The sequence below is a fragment of the Dipodomys ordii genome, unplaced genomic scaffold (assembly GCF_000151885.1).
Source record: "Dipodomys ordii isolate 6190 unplaced genomic scaffold, Dord_2.0 Scaffold23, whole genome shotgun sequence".
In the NCBI taxonomy this organism is placed as follows: domain Eukaryota; kingdom Metazoa; phylum Chordata; class Mammalia; order Rodentia; family Heteromyidae; genus Dipodomys; species Dipodomys ordii.
In genome coordinates, this window is record NW_012267239.1 from 7,189,712 (window position 1) to 7,210,693 (window position 20,982).

General features: G+C 53.7%; 1 protein-coding gene across 3 annotated transcripts in view; it reads left to right on the top strand.

Annotated features, from left to right (window-relative positions):
• Positions 1–20,982, top strand: part of Fam222a (family with sequence similarity 222, member A) — a 109,657-nt gene that overhangs the window by 66,192 nt on the left and 22,483 nt on the right. For 2 of the 3 annotated variants that reach the window (XM_013014507.1, XM_013014509.1), the window contains exon 1: positions 12–195. The exons of the other annotated variant lie outside the window; for it this stretch is intronic. The gene's annotated coding sequence lies outside the window, so the exon portion shown is untranslated. Of the gene's footprint in view, positions 1–11; positions 196–20,982 lie in introns of those variants that run through there. 3 annotated transcript variants of the gene reach the window in all.

Here is a 20,982-nt window from a genome sequence, read left to right on the forward strand (position 1 = left end):
CCCCCGACCTGGGACGGCGCGTCTCGGCGCCGGGATCGCTCGCACGGACTGCATCCCTTCCCACCCGGAGAGAAGCATCGGCCCCCGGAGGGGGCTTCCTCGGACAGCCTCTGCCACCCCTGCATGGCTGCGACCCGCCCCGGGCAGCGTCGTGGCCTCTGAGACCTGCTGCCCTTGCACGGCCTGGCTGAATCGGTGAGTTGCGCGGTGCGGGGGGATTCCGAGCTGCAGTTGGGGGACACCCTCTGGCGTGTGGGCGGCCTGGACTGGACAGAAAGAGGCGCCCCGAGGCAGCAGTCTTCCATGACCACTCCTTCCCCGCCTGCACACAACTTGGTCGGACTAGCCAGAGGGCTGGAGTGGACGGTGGGGATCCCCGGTGGCCGTTCCGTGGTGCTTTGGGCAGGGCCAGTGCCAGGGAGTTAAAGGTCACCCCACCGGTAAAGCTAACAGACAAAGGTGGTGGCTCTGTTGTCTGGAAATTCACTGGGAACTCCTGCGTATTGGAAAGGGGAGGAGCACCCAGGGTGGGACAGCATTGGGGATCTCCAAGGCAACCTCGGATTGCTTAGAGAGGGCCCTGGTTCGGAGGTGATCTGGTGTCTGGGACACACAGGTGGCCAGAGTTGAGAAGTTTGTGCTCTCCGAGTCCCAGTTACACATAGCAGGACTCTCTCCATTCCAGCCCAGATTCCCACCAATAACTTACAGGAGGATCCTGTGGTACTGTGTGTTCCCCCATGAGCCTGTCATGTGACATCACTGCCCGCTGGCCTCTGATGTCACTGGGGGTTGCAGCTGGTCTTGACCCAGTACCTGAGAGAATAGGGCTGGGTACTTTTTTGCATAGTGGAAGGGTAACTGCCAACTCTTTTCCTCTCCCTTCCCCCCCCCCCCAAACTCTCTTACTACAGTCTTCTGACCTAAATCCCCAGCGGCCTGGCAAAGTGGGGGGAGGGAGGCAGCACCAGCTGTCCCTGCTGGTGCTCCTTCCCCCAAGGACAGGTGTTCAGAACTTTGCCATATAGCCCGGCAGAGTGTTTGTATAGGGAGCTTGAACTCTCAGACAGAGCAATGGCCTACTTTCACATGGGATACTAAAGAGACCTAGCCAGCAGGCCAAAGTTCCTAGGGCCCCAGTGATGTGAGCTGTCAGCCTTCAAACAGGCTACTAATGCTCAGGAGCATGTGAATTCTCTGCCCCCAGCTAGAGATGAGAGGAGCTGCTGCTGCTGCTGTACTCTTAAGTCTAGGGGAGGCCCCTGCCGTCAAACCTGCAGGTGAGGGGCCTTGGCCCAACCTCCACTCCGGCCTGTGCCATTCTCCTTGTGGAGTTACAGATGGTTTTGACATGCACAGTGTGATTGATGCTTATTAAATGGATGAAGGGCAAATCAGCGCAAGGTCTGAATAAAGGTTTCTGCCAGGGCCCAGCTTTGATGGGCAGAGACATTAAACCCTTTTTCCTCACCAAGGCCTGCACTGGTCCTATACCATGTGAACTCCAGAGAAGCCCTAAGCAGCACCCTGTTTCTGGCCCCTGGGTACTATTTCTAAGTCCCTTCCAGCATTGATTGCCAGCGTCAGATGTGGGTAAGACTGCTGGATCACGTTTCTAGGAAAAGGTTGAAGCACTCTGTCATTGCTTCTGCAGTGTGGGCTAGGTTGAGCTCAGGGAAGAGCATGTGGGGCCATTCTGGAAGCCAGGTCCTGGTGTCTGTGCAGCCAGCATTTTTCTTCTTCTCCTTCCTGACTCTCTAGCTAGATGAACAGGTCAGTAAATACCACAGAAGCTGCTTTGGGGGCTTGGCAGGGAGATGGTGTTTCTAGCTGAAATAGTGTTGTTAAACACACAAGCTTCCGAGGACAGCAGAGCAGCAGCAGATTGGGGGAGAGCTGGGAGGTGTGGGCCGGGGCTGTTTGCACTGCCTCTCCACGCTTCCCAGTTTAGAAACAAACTCTTGGAGTGCTCGCCAGAGATCCACAAACACAGTATTTACACTTTCTCAGCCAAGGCGGAGGGAAAGGCTGTCAGAATTGGGCAACTCCTGCTGTTCCCTTCCCTCCGCTCCCTGGGCTTGGCAGTTGGCGCCAGACACAGGCAGGAGAGTGCCAGCTTACCCGGCATCTCCCTGTGTGCCTGGCAGTGCCTTTATTCTTCAAGTGGCTCAAAAACGGGGGCCATTTTGCAGATGAGAAAGCTGAGGCTCACACTGAGGAAGTAATGGTTAGCAAGGTGCTCAGCTAGGCAGCTGAGGAAGTTTGGCCTTAATAGCCCTGGCTTCAGAATCTCTGGGACCTTCCACTAGAGGGGAGGCCCCTCTTGCTTGTTGGACAGGTCTTTACTGCAAAATTCTGGGATTGTAGGCTATGAAGGGAGCCTGCCTTGTCTGTGCCAAAGCCCACATTTGAATCCCAGCATTACTTACAGGAAATAGTAAGGACAGTGTCACTCCTGCCTGGGTTGTCATCTGCCTATGCCCCTAGACTTGCTTGGAGGGGTGATTTGAGGCTGCCTTCAGTCATCCAGGGACTCTGGATGAGTGCCTAGCTAATTCAAAGGCCAGAATATAGAGTGGCATGGGCTCCTGACCCAGTACCAGGTCAGGAAGGGCCTGGGGGACAGGGCCATGTGACCCTGGTAAAGGACAAGTTAGGGACACATGGGCAGAGGAGTAAGAAGAGCCAGCCAGGCAGTGGGAGCAGCACCAAGTGGGTCAGAGATGTCTGTGGGGCCTTGCGTCTGCTGTGGTGAAATGGGACCAAGTGGCCCTGAGGTGACTGTGCCAGGGAGCCTCAGGTGACAGGGAGACAATCCAATGAGAGCACCCTGGATATCCCTTCTGGTCAAAGAGAAGGGTTCTTTTTTTTTGGGGGGGGGGTCCGGTTGTGGGGCCTGAACTCTGGGCCTGGGTGCTGTCCCTCAGCTCTTCAGCTCAAGGCTAGCGCTCTACCACTTGAGCCACAGCGCCACTTCCGGCTTTTTTTTTCCTTTTTGCTTATGTGGTGCTGAGGAATCGAACCCAGGGCCTCGGGCATGCAAGGCAAGCACTCTACCACTGAGCCACCTTCCCAGCCCCTGAAGAATGGTCTTTTGGAAAGGCTGGCTCCCTTCTCCCACCACAGTAATCCTCCTCCCATGTCTAATTCCACCTAAGCTTACTGTGCCTAGGCCAGGGAGCTTTAAGGTTGCTGGGGTTGCTTATGCCCCCTGATGAGAAACTGAGGCTCTCCAGATTTCCTTCCGGCCATTTCCCCATTTGTAAGAAAGCTGCTAGTAGCCCCCACTTCCCCGGGGTCTACTGGATGAGGACATACAGTAAACTCTGGGTAAATGCAATTTCAAACCTAACTCAGCCTTATTTTCTAGACAGGGTGGCTACAGACCCAGTTCAGGATACAGTGTGGCAGGAAGGCACTTCTGACCCCCGAGCAGCTGTGCTCCAGGGCCTGGGGCTTGGCCAGGGTCTTCTCTCCAACCTCTTTTCTGCCCCTTTGCTTTCCCATCTCTTCCCAGCCAGAGGAAGCAGGCAAGCCGCTCATATTCATGAACTGTAATTCAATCAGCCAGCGATTCCTCGGGGCTGGGCGGGGGTGAGAACGGAGGGAGCGCACAAAAGGGCCGCTTTATTACCTCCTGCGGGCCGGGAATTGCTGCTCTCCCCCAGCAGCGGCCAGAGCCGCCTTTATTGTGTTAACCCATTTGAGTGTCAAGAGCCATTGTGCGCTCTCCCTCGCGGCCTGTGAGGCTCGGCCAGCGGAGGGAGGAGGGCTGCGCCGCTGGCCGGTCACCTCCGCCGGCGCCGCCTGCCGCCCTGATTGGTTGCTAAGTGATTTGCATCCAAGGTAATCACTTTTATCTCAGAAGGATGTCGACTATAATTATAAGCTACTGACATCTTCTGAAATCTGCCTAATGACTATTTTAGTCTGCCCGGGCTGGGAGGGGGGGTGAAGGCAAGGGGGGTGAAGGCACTGTGGAGTGGGGGGAGAATGGGCTCCTTCCACCTGGACCCTGAATTCTCTAGTTGAGAAGTAGCTAGTGAGTGCCTCAAACAAAAGACCAGCCGGCAGCAGGGGAGCTTTCATTCCGGTGGGCGGAGTTAGTACCATTTCAGAGATGGGGAAATGGAGGCCTAGGCAGAGAGCCACCTGCCCAGAGCCACACAACTAAACAGATGCCCAGCTTCTGGGTCCATGGGACTCCCTAACTCATGCACTGATCACATAGGTGGGGAACAGACAAATAATAGTGAGCGGGGGACCTCGGTCTAGTACCTTCTGGGGTTTATGTCTTAACCCTAAGACATAAACCTCATTTTACCAAGGAGGACGTGGGGACACAGAGAAGATGCCTGTCAAGGGTTTCCCATCTAAGGAGTAGTAGGAGAGGGGTCTGAAGGTGGCCAGGGGCTGGGGTGAGAGAGGTGGTGTAGGCAGGGAGGAGAGAGAGTGAAAGGCCTGGGATTCCAGCTTACCCCTTCCCCCGCCCCTCATAGGAACACCTGCACCAGCCAAGCCAGCGCATCCAGTATGGTTTGGTTACTATGAAGTGGCAAAACTCTTTTGGAATGATAGGCTCAAAGCTTCATGGGGAGCCCTCTGCACAGGAGGGAGGGGAGACCCGAAGGGGGAAAACCCATAGCTGTTCCTGAAGGGCTTCTAACAAGAGCTAGGATGAAGTGCATCTGTCCAGCCCCAGCGAGTGGCAATGCTGCTGGCTGAGGGAGGTTAGGACCAGTTAAGATAGGGAGCTTGTAACTGGGCAGAGATGAAAGGGAGATAAACTTAGGAGGGTGTTGGGGAGCCTTGAATGCAAGAAAGACTGGAGTCAATGCTGACTGAGGGGAAGGGGTGATTGGGACCTGTTAAGGTCGGCAGGGAGCTTGGGATCCTGACCTGCCTGGGTTAGAACCTGGGATCCTATACTGTTAGTGGCCGTGTGTCCTTAGATACGTCACTTTACTCCTCTGGGCCTCGATTGCCTCATTCAAGAGGGAGAGTTTCTTATAGATGGGAAGATTTTGCATGAGAACAGCGCTCCTGTGTGTTGTGGGGATAGTAAGGAAGGAGAGACTTGCTCAGCCCCTCAGACATTAAAGAGCCAGGTTCAGGCCCTGGCCTGTCACCCTGGCCCCACAGCAAGCCTCAGTCCAGGCTGTAGCAGCTGTTTTGGATCCTGGGAGGGCCTGCTATTGTACCAAGAGCACCAGAGTAAAGGCCTGGGGGGGGGGGGGGAGAGGTTGCTGGCTGTGAACAAGTTCCCAGGGACAAAGGGTTAATGAGCAGTCTCTGGGAAGAGGGGACGCCCTTGGAGAAAGAGGTCCAGCCACTAGCTGTCTTTTCCAAGATTTGTCACCTGAATCTACTGGAGGAAGCAGCGGTGGTAGGGACTCCCAATCTCAGTCTCCTCATCTGTCAGATGGGCCCAAGTCCATTGAGCCAGGGAGTAGCTAGAGTGAGTAAGAAGAAGACAGAAATGGCTATTTTTGCTCTTTATTCATGTATTCATTCACTACCAGGCTCCCTGCCAGGTGCTCAGGACACAAAGATGAACAGGCCCCAGTTACCTTGACAGGTGGCAGGCACCCAGGGAGACATCTCTGACACGGAGCAGCAGAGCGGGTCCGTTGCCAAAACAGAGGGGTTCTCAGTGTGCAGCCACCACATCAGGAGCAGGATGCTACTGTGTCCCCTGGCAGTGAACACAACAGAGGAAGGCCCTGCTCTTGAGGGCCTTGGGTCTCTCAAAGCCTGCTGGGAAATCAGAGGTGGAAACTGACTTGCAGCCAGGGTAACCAGGGAGGGTTCCCTGGAGGGGGTGACACAGCAATTGCTGGCCTTTTGCACTTCCTTTTAAACATTTTTTTTCCAATTGTGAGAATTCCAGGACACTGTTGACATCTGCTGTGTGCTGGACTGGGCCTCCTCCTTTGGCCTTTGTTTCTCTCATTTAATCTAAATCATAGAAAGGGCCATTTTTGTGAAGGGTGTTTTGTTTAATTCTTGTTTCATAGATGAGGAAATTGAGGCAGGTGGACAGAGCCCCCTTAATTATCCACCAGAGCATTAGCCTCTCCTTCTGTGGGGGTTCTGGGCTGGGCAAGGCTACTTTGGGAAATCCTTGGGCAGGAACTACAGGACCCTATTCTGGGCAGGCTGACTCCTTTATGCACTGCACAACCTTGAACAAGTCGTCTCCCACCCCACTTCAACTCAGACAGAGCTGTGTCCTTCGTAAAATGTCAAGGATGGTAAATCAGTGGCAGGTCTGGCTTGCCTTCTACCACTGTGCCCTTGGCAGACATTGCCAATCAATTGCTGCCCTCTTCCCCTGCTGAGTTCCTCCCCTGACCTTGGGTTCTTGCCAGGGCTATGGGCAGACATCATCAATCAATCATTGGGGCCGATGAGCTGAAACTGGTGGTTGCCTGGCCTTGATTGAGCTCAGGGGTTTCTCTGCCATCTCAATGTGGTTCTGAGGCTAGGGACCCAGTGGGACCTTCTCTGAGGCTATGGGTTGTTCTTCAGCCATGAAGAACACATTTAAGTGTGATTCAATTGCCTTCTTCCAGCTCCCAGAGTCATAGCCATCTGTATAAATCCCCGAACACCTACAGCCTGGAACTTTTCAGTTAGTATTTATCGGGAGCTAGGTCCTTCAGGGGCACTCTTGACAGTCTGCAGGGTACCTTCTCTAGGGAGAAGTCTTAGCCATTTTAGAGATGAAGAAAGAGGGGCTCCATGCAGTTAGCATAGCTGTATGTGTTTGCCAAGTAGCTGAACTGGCATTTGAACTCAGGTTTCAAAGTCTGTAGCCTAGGGGGTGGCAAGCTTCCTGAGCCAGGCCGTGTTTTGGGGCCTTAAGAGTTGGTGAGTTTCTGAGAGACAGAGTGGAACAGCCTGTCTTAGGCAAGCAAGTGTTCTTGGTGAGAGATGAGTGTATGGTGGGGCATGGCTGCAGAAGGAACTGTGCTGGTCTTGGCTTTTGGACTTTGCTTCCCAACAGTAGGGAGCCAACAGAGTTCTCTAAGCCAAGGAGTTCTCTAAGCCAAATTCAGCATTTCTATGAACCCTAGCTGAGAATGCTTAGAGCTATCTGCCTCTGGTCTGCTGGAAAGTTTGGCCTAGGACAGTGCCTGGCACATAGTAGGTAGGCATCCAAGAAGTGTTTGTTGAATGAGTAAATGAATGAATGTTCACTCGACTGAAATGTTTCTGACCTTCCCAAGGGTCTACCTGCAAGGAGAGAGACCAGAGTCCCTCTCTCCAGGGTAGGTTGAACATCAGGCCTGACAGGGAGCAGCAGGGGAGGGGACTGGAAAGGTGCCTTGGGCAGGGGTCCTCCCATCCTCCTGACCCTGCTGCCTGTCCTTAAGACCCCCTCCTAGTCCTTCCTGCTGGGTTGTCTTCGCTTCACCAGCCATGCCTGGCGGGCAGTGTGGGCCCAGCGCTTGGAGGGATGAAAGATGAAGGTTCGTGACCATTTTTTAACTCAATAAAGGGAGAGACAAGCTGCAGGCTGCAGGCCGGAGATATAATTAGTTCGCAGCAGTGGCGCTTTCTTGATTTAGCTTCTGAGAGAACAAGACAAGGATGTTATACCCAATTAGCAGTAACATCCAGTCGGAGCCTCAATAGGTGAGATAACAAGCTATTTTTATGACTTCTCTCCCTGCTTAGAGGGGGGGTGGGGTTCAGGGGTATCAGGGCCTTACTTCTTTTCATCAGGGAACAATTATTAGCGATCTCAGGATTTTCCCAAGCCAAACGATGCATTCGTTAACCCAAACAAGAAGCAGCCTCGAGAAGCAGCTGGGGCAGCAAGCTGGCATTTTGAGCATGGGGAGAGTGGGAGGTATGCAGGCCCCTGGTCCTCACTCTAGAAGCTCTTGGATGAGAGTCTGTAGGGTTGGCAGGGGATGCTCAAGTCCTTGGGAGATGCTTAGTGCCTGCTTTGAATTCTGTCTGCTTTCAAAGGGACATAGGCTGGGCTAATTCCTCTATGGGTGAAGAAGGAACCAGTTCTGGCCCTTGGCAGTCCTTCCTGGCAATACTTTCCATCTCTTCTGCCAACTGGGCCAAGAGGTTCTGGCTCCTCAGCTCTGCACCTGCTGTTGCCCTAGGCCTGGTGGACCCCATCATGGCCCACACCACCCGCCGGCTCTGAGTGCTCATATGCTGCAAAGCACCTTTGTTACCTTGCTGCCCAGGTACCTGGCACTGTGCTGGCCAGGGCAGGGAGGCCCTGCCAAGCCCCACTCCAGCTGCCTGGCTCTGTTCCCCAACTCCTGGTGAAGGCCGATGTCCAGAGAGGAAGTTGGCTGAGCCCCCTCAGCACCTCACCATCCTTGGCCCCAAGCCCACTGCCTGCGCCCCCCTTCTCCCCCCCATCCCATGGCTCCCCTTGTCAGTATGGAACCCCACACTGTGGTTCAGACAACCGACAGAGCCAGCCATGCAGAGTGGGAGTTTAATTGCAAACAGTTTTTATGGATCATGGGCCCATCTGTGCCACCATATGCAAAAAAAGGAAAAAAAACAAAAGCTTCCCTTTTTCTTCTTTTTTTTCTCCCCCCTCCAGTCCCAAACCAACTCTAAGGAGTTGGGACACATCTTGGGGGCTTTCTGCAGGGTGGGCGTTCCCAGAAGCAGGACCTGTCTTCAGAGAGGGTGCTGGAGTCTCAGCAGACTGTGGGCTGGCCTTAACCCACAGGCTTCTCCTAGGCCTTTGGGGCTGCCTTCCCCAGCCACCTGGCAGGTGCTGTGGTGTAGCTTCAAGCACCACTCACTGTGTGCAGGACTGAGCGTGGCAGTGTTGGGGGCTTCAGACAAGGCACTTTCCCGCCCAGTTCTAGTCCTGGAACGGGAAGCCCAGCATGGTGAGCCGCCCCAGTCTTGCCCTCTCTCCTCCTGGCAGCACTCCTGTCCTGACGCCCTGACCGGCTCAGCACTGAGGATTCCTGTGCCTCCATGCCTCAGCTGGGTGGCTTCACACTGCAGGTTGGGGTTAAGGTCACTGGAACGCAGGAAGTACATTTCTGTCACTTCTCTTCACTGTGGGGCTGTGAGCTTCAGAAGGAAGGGACTTTGCTTTGTTCTCTGGTGTCTTCGGCAGTCAACAGATGTCTAGAATGTGTGGTCCTGAGGGAGGAACTGTATTCACCGGATTGAGGAAGGAGCTGGAATTCAAGTTGTTACTGCCTTTCTCATTGGAGTCTAGAACCCACTGCGCAGCCTGGGGCATCCAAACCCCATTCTACAGGCAAGGTACACTGAGGCCCCACAAGGTTAACGGAGTCTCCCCAAGTGTGTGCAGCTGAAGACAGGCCGGAGCTAGGAGTGGAACCTTGGTCTGAGTGACTCCAGCTGTCCAAGTTCTTACCCTCATGGTTACAGGTTAATATGTTCAGGACCAGAGCTGGGAAAGGACTTAGCCAAGGTCACACAGCCAAACCAAAACCCAGCAGCCAGCCCTTGCAGTACAGATGAGGTAATTGGGGCCCTCCCACCTCAAAGCAGGTCAAGGGCCTGGTCTCCTCCCTCCTCCCTCCCCCTGTGTCTCCCAGGTCTGCGCCTGTGGGTTTCCTTGCCAGCTTCATGGTCTGGTGCCCCAGGACCAGGCACTTGGCACAGCCCCTCCACCACAGCTAGCAGGGAAGCAGGGTCCAGGGCTCCATCCCCTGGCACCCGGGGGAGCAGAGGCCCAGCACCAGGCAGCCAGTTCCCCTCCCAGTGGTGATCACCAGCTCCCATTGTAATCATTAAAACTATTAGAAGGAAACGTTCACTTGAAGCAAATGTCAGGCGCCGAGTTGTGCTTTGTAAACGCTCACAATTAATGCCAATCAGGCCTGGAAAAAAGCCGGCCCGGAATCCTGTCTGTTTCGTCTCATTTGTCAGCTGGTGCCGCTCCATGTTGCACATTTTCATACAATTGCTATAAACATAAAAGGGAAACTCCACACTGTTCCTGGGCGCCCGGATGGTGCACGCCAGCTTAATTACTTGGTATTCCGCTGTTCACTTGGCCGCCCCGAGTGGGTGGGAGGGAGGGAGAAAGGAGGACTTTGTGTGGCAGGATGAGGGCTCCTGGGGGTCAGCCAGGGAGATGATGGCCCAGGACTCCTGCCCCACCCTCTATGGCCCTCCTGGTCCAGCTGAGAACATCTGAGAGACTGCTAAAAATCGCAAGCTCGTCAAGTAGAATTGAATCAAAGGATTCCAAATCCATGTCCTCCATCATTGCTCTCCTCTGCATGTCAGGCCCTCGGATCTGAGGGAAGGGCTGTGATCTGAATGTCAAGCTTGCAACACAGACCTTTGGAGGGTAAGCAGTCCCCTTATCGTCAGGGAATGGGAGGCCAGGTCTGAAGACTGGGACTTGAATCTAGGCCACTGGATTCTAGAGCCCTGAACCAATGGGTCACTCTGCCCAGGACGCAGGAGTCCTGCGTACAGATACTCAGTAAGCAGTGGCTGCTGTCCTATCACTGCCTGGTGATGGGCCAAAGAGATCACTGCCAACAGTTTGGGCCTTGATGGATGGAGGGTGAAGTAGCCCTCGGGGCTCCCTGGATAGTTCTGGGCACATGATTGCTTGGCCCCCCCTCCCCTGCTGCCACCAGACTCCTGCACATTCCCTCCCACCTGCCCCCTAATGGCATGCCAGACCCTGAGCCCTCTGACAGCCTAGAGAGCTGGACATGTTGCCATTACTGCACACCTGCCCCCCCCCCATTGTACAGATGAGGAAACCAGTGGAGGAAAAGTTATACAGCTGTGAGGTGCCGAAGATGGAGCTGATGCCCCCTCCTGACCTCCCCATCAACACCCGGACATGAGGCCTTGCCACACCCCACACCCCCTCCCCTGGACCCTGCCGAGCTCTCTAACCCTCTGTGGACAGGGTCTTCTAAGGCCAGCAGGCTGGGCAAGGACACATCAGCCTTTGTGTTGGCCTGGCCTGGCTGGGCAGCCCTCGGAGTGAGGAGAGGGTGATGCAGCCCAGCTGGCCAGGCACAAATGCTCAGAGCAGGATAGAGGTTCCTTTGTGTGGTGCCGGGTGGGGGAGGGGTGCTGCCAGCTGCCACCCTGTGTGAAGGGGGGCCCAGGCCCTCTGCAGAAGTTTGTCTGCCACCCCCAGGGGACCGGACAGGGAGCCCGTCATCTTCCTGCCTCCTCCTCCTCCTGCTGCTGTTACGTATCTTCCTCTTGCCTCTAAGGGGGGATGTGGCTGCTGGAAGAGCCCTAGGTAGCTACTCATCTGATTTGCTGTGGGCCTACTGTGTGCCAGCAAGAGGGGTAGGTCCTCCACGAGTTGAGTGTTAGAAATTACAACACGGGTCTTAATGAAGTATGGCGCACAGTAGGTCTTCAGTGAAGTCAGAGACCTGGACCTGGACCTCTGCCCATTAGGAGAAACAGACACAAACTGGTCAGGGATGGAGTCAAGTGCAGGACACGCACGGGGCAGGGAGCTCCCACCCACCTCTGAGCTTACTGAAGCCCTGGGCTGCGCCTGGAAGCCCAAGATGAGGAAGTTCTCCCTCGTGCCTGACTGAAGCCATCAGCTGTTGGAGGGCAGAGCCTGAATCTGCCCTTCCTCCAGGGCGGGGACTGGTGGCATCCACCGGCCCACACAGGAATCGCTGTGAACACAGCAGCTGTCCCTGGGACTGGGGACTCCAGGTTCCAGAGCTACGGCATTGCTGTACTTTTTTTCTTGGGAGACCAAGCAATGAGAATTTTAGATGAAATTTTCGTTTGGCTTGTTTTCCTTCCTTTTTCTTTTTTTTTCTTTTTTAATTTAATATAGCCAACAGCACAAAGAAAAGATATTGTGGGCAGGATCTGCATGCTTCGGTGATATGGTATTGTCTGGATTGGGGCAGTGTTGGGGTGTCAGGATGGCTTGCCTGTCCCATCTGCAGCCAACAAGAGCCCCCAGAACCCTCCGTCGTGGCCCTGACCCTGCGAGCACTCCCAGCCCAGCCCCCGGCTCCAGAGGCAGGAGGCAGGGCCCAAGCCTGGCGAGGGCACCACCCAAATAGCTATAATCAGCAGCCTCGCCAAGACTTCAAACTCACCCAATTATCCTGCTAGGGAAAAAAAAAACACAAAATGAAAACAAATTAACATGTTTGCATAGAAGCCGCTGCAGCAACACACACAGGCGCGTGCACACAAATGTACATGCTGGCGCATGCCCCAACAAGGCTGGAAGATACTGCTGCCACCCCTCCCCAGGCCTAGCACCCATCTGGACCTAGATATGGAGCCGAGCCTAGTGACCAAATGGTTCCCAGGTTACCAGCTTTCTGTTTCTTTTCTTTCTTTCTTTTGCTGTTATTTTCTTTTTTTCCTTTTTCTCTTTTGCAATGCTAGGAATGGTACCTAAGGCCAAATGCATGCTAGGCAAATGCTCTACCACTGAGATACCCCAGCCTACTTCTCGCCCCCTCCCCTTTTTTGTGCTGGTCCTAGGGCTTGAACTCGGAGCCTAGGCACTGTCCCTGAGCTTTTGTGTTGGTGCTCTACCACATGAGCCACAGCTGCACTTGCAGCTTTTTGGTGGCTAATTGGAAATGAAAGTCTCATGGACTTTCCTGCCCTGGCTGGCTTCAAACCATGATCCTCAGAGTAGTTAGGATTACAGGCATGAGCCACAGACTCCTGGTCCTTTCTTCTTTTAATAAATGCATAAACTTACTTGGTGCCCTTTCTGTAGATAAGGAGACTGAAGCACAGAGAGATTAGTAGACCTGCTCAAGGTTGCAGAGCTGGTCAGAGCACGAACCCAGACAGACCAGCTGCCAAGGTGATGCTGTAAAAAGCACAGTGCCCTTTGCATAGCTCGCTGTTCTCTGTGGGTGATGGACCCAGGCTTCTGCCTCTTTGTGCGTCAGTTTCCCCTCCTAACACATTGGGGTAATCACCCGATCCCAGAGAGGTTACCATGGTACAATGGATGGGCCAGTGGCTGGGAAGTGCCGCCTCTGGCGGCTGCTTGTGGAGCAGCCCCCACCTCCAGTGGCTCTGCCAGGCTCATGGGCCCCTGATGGGCACTTTTGGTGTCAAGTCTGCCCTCGCCCTGGAAGTGCTCACCTTCCTTCCAGGAAGCTGCCTGTCCTGGGAACAGCCTCTTCTGTGGGCTCCCTGAGGTTCTGGTTGGCCCACAGTTGAGGTTACCATCCGGATAGCTCATTTCCCACTGTGCTTGATTCTTCCAATGGTCCCCAGCAGCTACTCCAGCAAGGTATGGCGAATGTGCCCTTGGGAGCCATACCAAAGGCTTGACCTTGGAAGTCGAAGGATAAACTGCTGGGGTGAGTTGGGGTTTAGGTCCTGGAGCTCAAAGGTCCCTGGTCTCTTTCCCTTGATGCTTTGTGACCACGCACACGTACCTTCATTTCTCTGAGCCTTTCACTGTCCTGTCTGGCCTAAGCCAGTCAGCACCCAGTGTCGGTGACATGCAGGTTCTGTGTTCTATGGATATGTTTGTTATACATCTTGCTGCTGAGGCAGGTGTAGTTTCTAATTGCTCTTTGCACCTGGAGAAACTGAGGCTGCACAGGACTTGGTGACTCAGGACAGCCCCGCTGGGGAGCAGCAGAACATCTTGGAGCTCAATTCTCCAGTTGCACTTTGGCTGCAGTGCTATTTTTCTCTCCTTAGAAGCTGCCTGTCAGGTCCCACAGGTGGCAGGAGTGGTGCATTGTGGCTGTGGAGAACAAGGCCAGTAGGACCATGTGGTGCTGGTGTTGAGAGGGTGACTTCATTGGCTTGAGGATCACCCCATTGGCCTACAGTCACACAAGCCACTTGGGGCCAGGACAGTGGCTAGAAGAGGTAGCCCAGTATCCACTGGGGAAAGGCCGGCAAGTACAGTAAGGCAGAGAGTCAGCATGTGGAGTCCCTGCCCTCCTTCAGCATGGCTGTGCGGGGGCTTTAGAATCCAGCAGCCCAGGTTCACATCCAGTCCCCACCAGCTGTGCCAGGACAACCTTTTTCCCTCCTCAAGCCTCTGTTCCCCTGAGTAAACCACACAGAGAGGGCTGGGCCCAAGGCTCCTCATGCTGGGGGCGCACACTTGCTGCTGTAGGCAGCGTCCTGTGGGCCTCCACCACGTCACAAGTTGGGGTGCCCCACTGCCTCCCATCCTGTGCCACCCTGATGGGAGGACCCGGAGGTGGCCCGGCTCCTCTGCCTGTCCCTGCCTACATCATGAGCCCTCTTGGTGCGCTGGTGCTCCACGCGGTGTGTGGAGGAATTTGCTGGTTGCGGTGGTAAACTTTGGTAAAGGTGGGAGCGACCCAAAAGGCCAGATCAAAATGACTAGAAAGGAAGAGGAGCAGTGGGAAATAAAGGTCACAGTTCATCCCTCCGTGTGCTCAATGGAGAGTTAAGCATTGGCTGTGGGCCTGGCTGTCTGAGGTCCAGTACAAGATGCCTGCCAGCCCGGGCCGGGAGCCCCCATGTCCTGGGAGAACAGGAGCCAGTTGCCTTGCCGTCATGGAGCTGTGTGTGGAAGGGCTGGGGCCCCCTCTTGTCCCGCGTCTCAGGTTCTGAGAAAAGAGGCCGAGGACTGAATGAAGAAGAGGTAGTGTGAAGAAGGTTCCTTTTTCTTCCCCATTGTAAAAGTAGTACTCATCTTTTAGTGTTTGGAAATAAGTCTGACAAAGAGAAGAGAAGCAGCCACTCTCTTCCTGCTGGGAGCTGCATAGGTGGTTCACGCTGAGGACTTCCTGTTGTAGTGCATCTAAACAGTACTGATTTCACCTTGCACAATGACTGGGCTGAGCCTACAGGCCCAGGAGCAGGTGTGCGGACCTAGCATGCCCAGGATCGGGCTAGAGGAAGAGCCCTCTCCGTGGCAAGCCTGTCCTGGGCTCATGTGGCTGGCTGGCTGGCCAGCATGTTCAGTCTGACTCCCAGGAGCCACCTGCACCCAGCAGCCTTAATGTCAGGCATGTGGGGTGCAGAACAGCCATTGCTCTGCACACATCTGATCCTGTCTTTTCCACATCAGATCATTTGTAACCGTCACTAGGCAATCGGCCTGTCGCTGATTCAATCTCGGCTTTGTGCTGTCACAGCCGTTTTTCTGCACCGGGCTGATTTTGAAAGGAAGCCCATCCTCTGTTCTGCTTTTAAGCGAGGAGAGGGGGGTGGGGAAAGCTCTGTGTGTGTGTGTGTGTGTACACCCCCACGTGTGTACACTTCCCCCACATGTGTACACACTCATGTACACACACATGCACCTTCCCTACTTTTCCATCACCTAGACTGTAATTGGCCTGCTTCTTCTGCCCCCACCCTCCGTCCCATATCACCCACTCACCCTGAGCACCTGCTGTGGACCCCCATGTGCCTGCATACAAACAGCAGAGTCTGTGCTCTAGTGGGTGAGATGAACCTTCAACTACACTGCAGGAAGATGATTTCAGAGCCATGGTGACAGTGAAGGACAGTAGTAGTGATGGCGTGGTACCTGGCCTGAAGGGTCCCACCTGGCAGGTGGTCAGGGAGGGCCTCTTGGAAGAGGTGATGTTTTAAAGACAAGCTGGAGCTGACAGGAAGAATGCCACCTGGGGGAGGTGGCAGGTAGGCCGCGGGGGCGGGGAGTGTGGGAGAGAGTGTGGTCGGTCTGCAGAGTGCTCACAGTGAGGAGAGTCTGAGCTGAGAAGGCCTGTCCGATCACCCCTCAGACGAGTGAAAAAAATGACATAAAATCTCTCCTTGGTATTTTTCCAATATTGATGACATCTTTTTTTGTGTGTGAAAATACTGTACAGAGGGGTTACATATTGATTACATCTTGATTGATTGCATACTAGTTGGGATCTATTGGATTATTAAGTAAGCTGTATTTCCAAATTTAACTTTGTCTGTGGTTGCCAGAAAAATTACACTTACTTGTGGAGCTCATATTATTGTGTATTTCTTTTTGTGTGTGTCCAAGACTGGCACTCAAACTCAGTATCTAACACTTTCACTCATTGGCTGGCACGCTGCCGCCTAGCCACACTTCCAGCCCCCACATATTATGTTTAATTTTGTTTCTAGCACTGAGGATTGAACTCAGCTCTTGCATTTGGGTCATGCCCTGAGCCCTTTCAATTTTTATTTTCCCCCCAGTACTGGAGCTTGAATATATGGTGTCATGCTCACATTCTTGTTAAAGGCAAGTGCTCTACCACTTGAGCCTAAACTCTACTTGTGGCTTTTTGTAATGTAAGAGTCTCATGGACTTTTCTGTCTTGACTGGCTTTGAACCATGGTTCACCTCCTGAGCAGCAAGAAATACAGGCATGAACCATCAACACCTGGCTTATTTTTTATTTTTGAGATAGCATCTCAAGCTAACTTTCTGAGGCTCACCTCATAAGGTTTTAGTTGTGTACCACAATGCCCAGCCTTCTTGCATATCTCTACTGGACAGTGATGATGGATGATGTAGAGAATATTTAGGTCAAGACAAACCATGAATGCAAAGGTCCTGTGGAAGAACAAAAAGACACCCAGTGTGGCTGAGCAAGGTTAATAGCAAGGACACAGGCACAGTCCAGGGAGGGGTGAAGGGCATTGTTAGAAATGACTGGAATCCAGGAGGTAGTTTTGAGTGGGGAAGAGGGTCAGTACGGGTGGAAAGGCTCAGCATGGTCCCCTGGATGGAAAATGGTGTGGAGTTCAGGAGGTGTTCAGTTATAGGTTGGCTAGACCCAATCTGGCTGTTAGTGGGCTTATCCCTGTTGCTCCTTGGTTTCAGAGATTCTGTCTCCCCATAAACTAGCTGTTCCGTAGGCTTGAGCACCTGTTTCCTGGTAGTCATAGGTTGAAAACCCCTTTTGAAACATTCTTAAAGAGAACAAAATGAGAAGTGATGCTTGGGGCTGGGAAGGTGGCTCAGTGGTAGAGCGCTTGCCTTGCATGCATGATGACCTTGGGTTCGATTCCTCAGCACCACATAAGCAGAAAAAGCCAGAAGTGATGGTGTGGTTCAAGTGGTAGAGTGCTAGCCTTGAGCTGAAGAGCTGAGGGACAGCACCCAGGCCCAGAGTTCAAGCCCCACAACCGGCAAAAAAAAGAGTGATGCTTGTTCAATGTAAAGCACCTGTTGATCTTGGCTTTGGATGACAGGTTGAGACAAACCCTCACCCTGGATCTGCTCTCCTCTGTCTCGGTTTTCCACCTTCCAAACACTCCTGGTCTATTTCTCCCTTCAGTGTTTGAATCCTTAGGCCCTGTCTGGCTAAGGCCCAGTTCATCTATGCTAGGGCTTTTCTACTGGCTCCCCCAACCAAACAGCCAATGGCCCCGGGCAACCCTTTCTGCTCTCTCTTAGGTAAACAACAGTCCTCACTGACTGGGTTGTGGAGTGTGTTAAATGAGGTGATACCTGTAAGGGCTGAGCCCTTAGGGAGCACTGAAAGTGAAAACCACTCTTGCACCTTTCATTATTAGATTTTCTCCTTCCTCTTGCCTGTCTTCACCCTGAACCGGGGGTGCAGGGACCAGGGCCCTCCCACCCCACACAGTCTTGACTTTGAGTGTTGTTTCCTCTTTGGGGATTCCTTGTACCAGAGTGATCTGGTAACATTGGATGGGTTTGGTGACTACTAAGGTGGTAACAATTGATAGGACTCTCTCTTTTTTTTGGGGGGGGGTGTCTGTCGTGGGGCTTGAACTCTGGGCCAGGGCACTGTCCTTCAGCTCTTCAGCTCAAGTTGAGCGCTCTACCACTTGAGCCACAGCGCCACTTCCAGCTTTTTCTGTTTATGTGGTGCTAAGGACTCGAACCAAGGGCCTCATGCATAAGAGCTAAGCACTCTACCACTGAACCACCTTCCCAGCCCCCCACCTCTTCTTCTGCAGAGCCAGACCACACTGTATTTATACAAAGCCATGGTATGCAGTTAGCATCTCTTCCAGATGCAGAAACTAAGTCTGGGAGAGGTAGAAGGATTTGCCCAAAGCCAGAGTTCTGGAATAAAAGGGGTTTTAGTATTGGGACAAAGCTCAGGCGTCTGAATTTGAAGTACTGTCATCTCCTTCTAAGGGAGCTGAGATCTTATTCTTTGTGACAGCCAGAGCCAGGTGGGATGGCTCCTGGTAGCTACTTGTCTTCTAGATCACCTCCCTGAGGCTTCCCAGAGCATCTAGGGTAGGATCTCTGGCACACCGTAGGTGTTTATCACATCCCCAGAGGTTGGAGTGCTGAAGAAGGAAGGCAGACATCATCATGGCCAGTTTCCTTAGCAACTGACAACTGCACTCCCAGACTTGGCCCCGCCCCTTTCTTGGGACTTGGCTCTGGAGCTGGCCATGGTGCTGAAGGACCCTGGGACAGCTGCCCACCCCTAGACCCCAGACTTATGTCCCACTTTATAAGCCATACCCCTTGCCCCCTCCGTCCCTCAGGAGGTGTTTTCCTGCATGCCAGCTCTGTGTGGGGCACTGTTAATAGCATCACATGGACGAAGGATAGTGGAGCCATTAGGAATCCATTTACTGTACTGACTATTCTCTGGCATTTATCATGCACCTGTATGTCTTAGAAGCCCTCAGGAGCCCAGACTTCAGTTGAAGATTGAGTAGAAGCTTAAGAAATCCTAAGAAGGGCTGGCAAGCAGAAGGATTGCAGGAGCCAAGGCCCACAGAAGTGAACAGTGAGAGCCTTGTGCGGAGGGTGCTACCCACCTGGAGAGACAGCTGAACTGAGAAGTTGTGATAGTTCCTTCATTGCTTTGATCTCCCCCTTGACCCAGAGTGAGCAGCATGGCTGGCTCTAGTGCCCAGCCCAGAACCGGCCCTAGATGGGGCAGTAGAATTAGCATGTGAGTGCTGAGCAGAAGGCAGATGAGGGCCGGCAGGTGACTGGTGTCTGTCCTAGCTGCAGAGGGAGCTGTGCTGTGTGACCAGGTGAGCATCTTAGCTGGCCCCTGGTCTGCGGGGTAGATGGATGCAGCAGTCATCTGGGCAGGATCGGGGTCTCCTGTTGAAAAGGGCAGTGCCTCCCACCCCCACACTTAAGAGAGAGTCAAAATCCTCTTCTGGTGCTGGCCCCACTGGCAGAGGGAAATAATCACTTTTCACAGGCCTCTTATCCACAGCCAAGCCCTGCACTGGTTTAATCAGCAGTGCCTGCCTGACTTGAAGATTCTCTCGTCTTGAGAGATCAGGAAAGGGGTTAAAGAAAATTACCCTGGCCTCCTCCATGCTAATGTAATCTCTAACCAGATCTGCCTAGCCGCAGCTCAAATTGCTTTTTAGATTAACATTTAATTATTAACAGGGTCCCCTGGAAGGCCTCCGGCTCTAGAACAGGGTTGGGGGAGGGAGCTGCAGGAGGGAGGAGGGGTGGGCTTCTGCTCAGCTGCCTCTCCAAGACTCTGCTGGGGAGGGGGTGAGAGGAGGGAAGGGGGAAAGGGTCAGACAGGGCGAAAGAGAGAGAGAGACTGGAGGAAAATAGAGATGCTAGGACCAGGATAGTTAGGGACAGGGATGGACATGAAGAGAGGAGGGGAAGGACAAACATGGACCCTCCTGGTGTGTGAGTGCTGGGGGATGGGGGATGGAGGAACTATGTACTCAGATTCCCAGTGACCTTTCTGAGCAAAGTGCTTGCACCCTTCCATTCTGGCCACAGGCCAGCCTGCTATGGCACCTCAGTGGAGAGGACTGAGCTTTCCGAGACTTAACGCTGCCTCGGCCTATGGTGGTACTGGAGACAGCCCAAAGAGGTGACCAGGTCAGGTCTGTACAGCCAAAATCTGACACCCCTGGTCCAGCACCCATTTTCTTCCCTGAGCCTGGGCCTCCTACCAGTTGAGGCTTGTCCCTGCATCTGGCCACAGCTGTGTGGCTAGAGCAGCCTGAGGAAAAGGAGACTTGGGTGACCACCAAGAACATGGAGGGGTGAAGATCGGTGTTGGTGGGGGAGCCTTCAGCTCCCTGGGCAGAAGCGATGGCAGCTGCAGAGTCCTAACTGTCCATTGCACTTGGAGTGAACTGCTGGGGTGCTCCAGCCTCCTATCTGGTTCCTACACAGGATCCCAAGTTCTTCAAATAAGACTTCTAGACTACGTTTCTGTAGTCGTGTGCGCGTACCCAGCCCTCAGCTTTGCACACAGTGGATACCATGGATCCTGTCAATAACATCTCACTTGTCCAGGCCGAATGGCTTCAGCCACTTAGCCAGCTCACTCCCCATCAAATTAGGTAGGAAAATGAAGGCTCAGAGAGGTGCTGTGACCTCTTCTGTGTCACTCAGCCTTGATCCCCAGCCACCACCAGGCCAGTGAAACTCTTGAGTCTCGGGCTTGCTCTACTCTGTGAACTCCTAGTCCTGTTGGAGTCTGGGAAGGGCTTGGCAGGATCTCCCACAGCCAGTCATTGGTCTTGAGTAGAGACACAGAAGGAAGACACAGAGGCTGGAGTTACTCGCTGCTCCAGGGACAGCAGGAGGATGAGGGCCTGAAGTGTAGCGGAGTAGCCTGTGGCCTTCATGGGGCTTAGCTCTGCCCTGCCAGGAAATCCGAGTGTGTCTGGCCCTGGCCGAGGGCTGACTATAGAGGCAAGGTTCTCCCTACCCCTGCAGGACAGATGTGCAGGGTGGGGGAAGAAGGGAGGGTCCAGAAAAAGCTCTTTGTAGCTTGGGCTGATTGTTCTGGTTGGATGTTGCCTGGGTGCCTTGTGCCAGGACATTCTTTCCTGTTTCCGTGCTCCCATACATGGCGCAGAGTTGAGGGAGTGTTTGCTAGCTGAATGGATGGATGAATTCAAGAGTGAATGAGTGAGTGAGGAAGTGAATGAGTGTGTAAAAGGCAAGGCCTGGGCTTTACTCAGCTCAGCATTGTTCTGCCTGACACGCGCCTTATGCACTGCGCTCTGTTGAATGGTTCTAGGATGAATGAGGGGCCTCCTGGGAGCCTCTGCCCTCTCTTCCGTCTTCTCATCTCCTCCCTGCCCCGCCTGGAG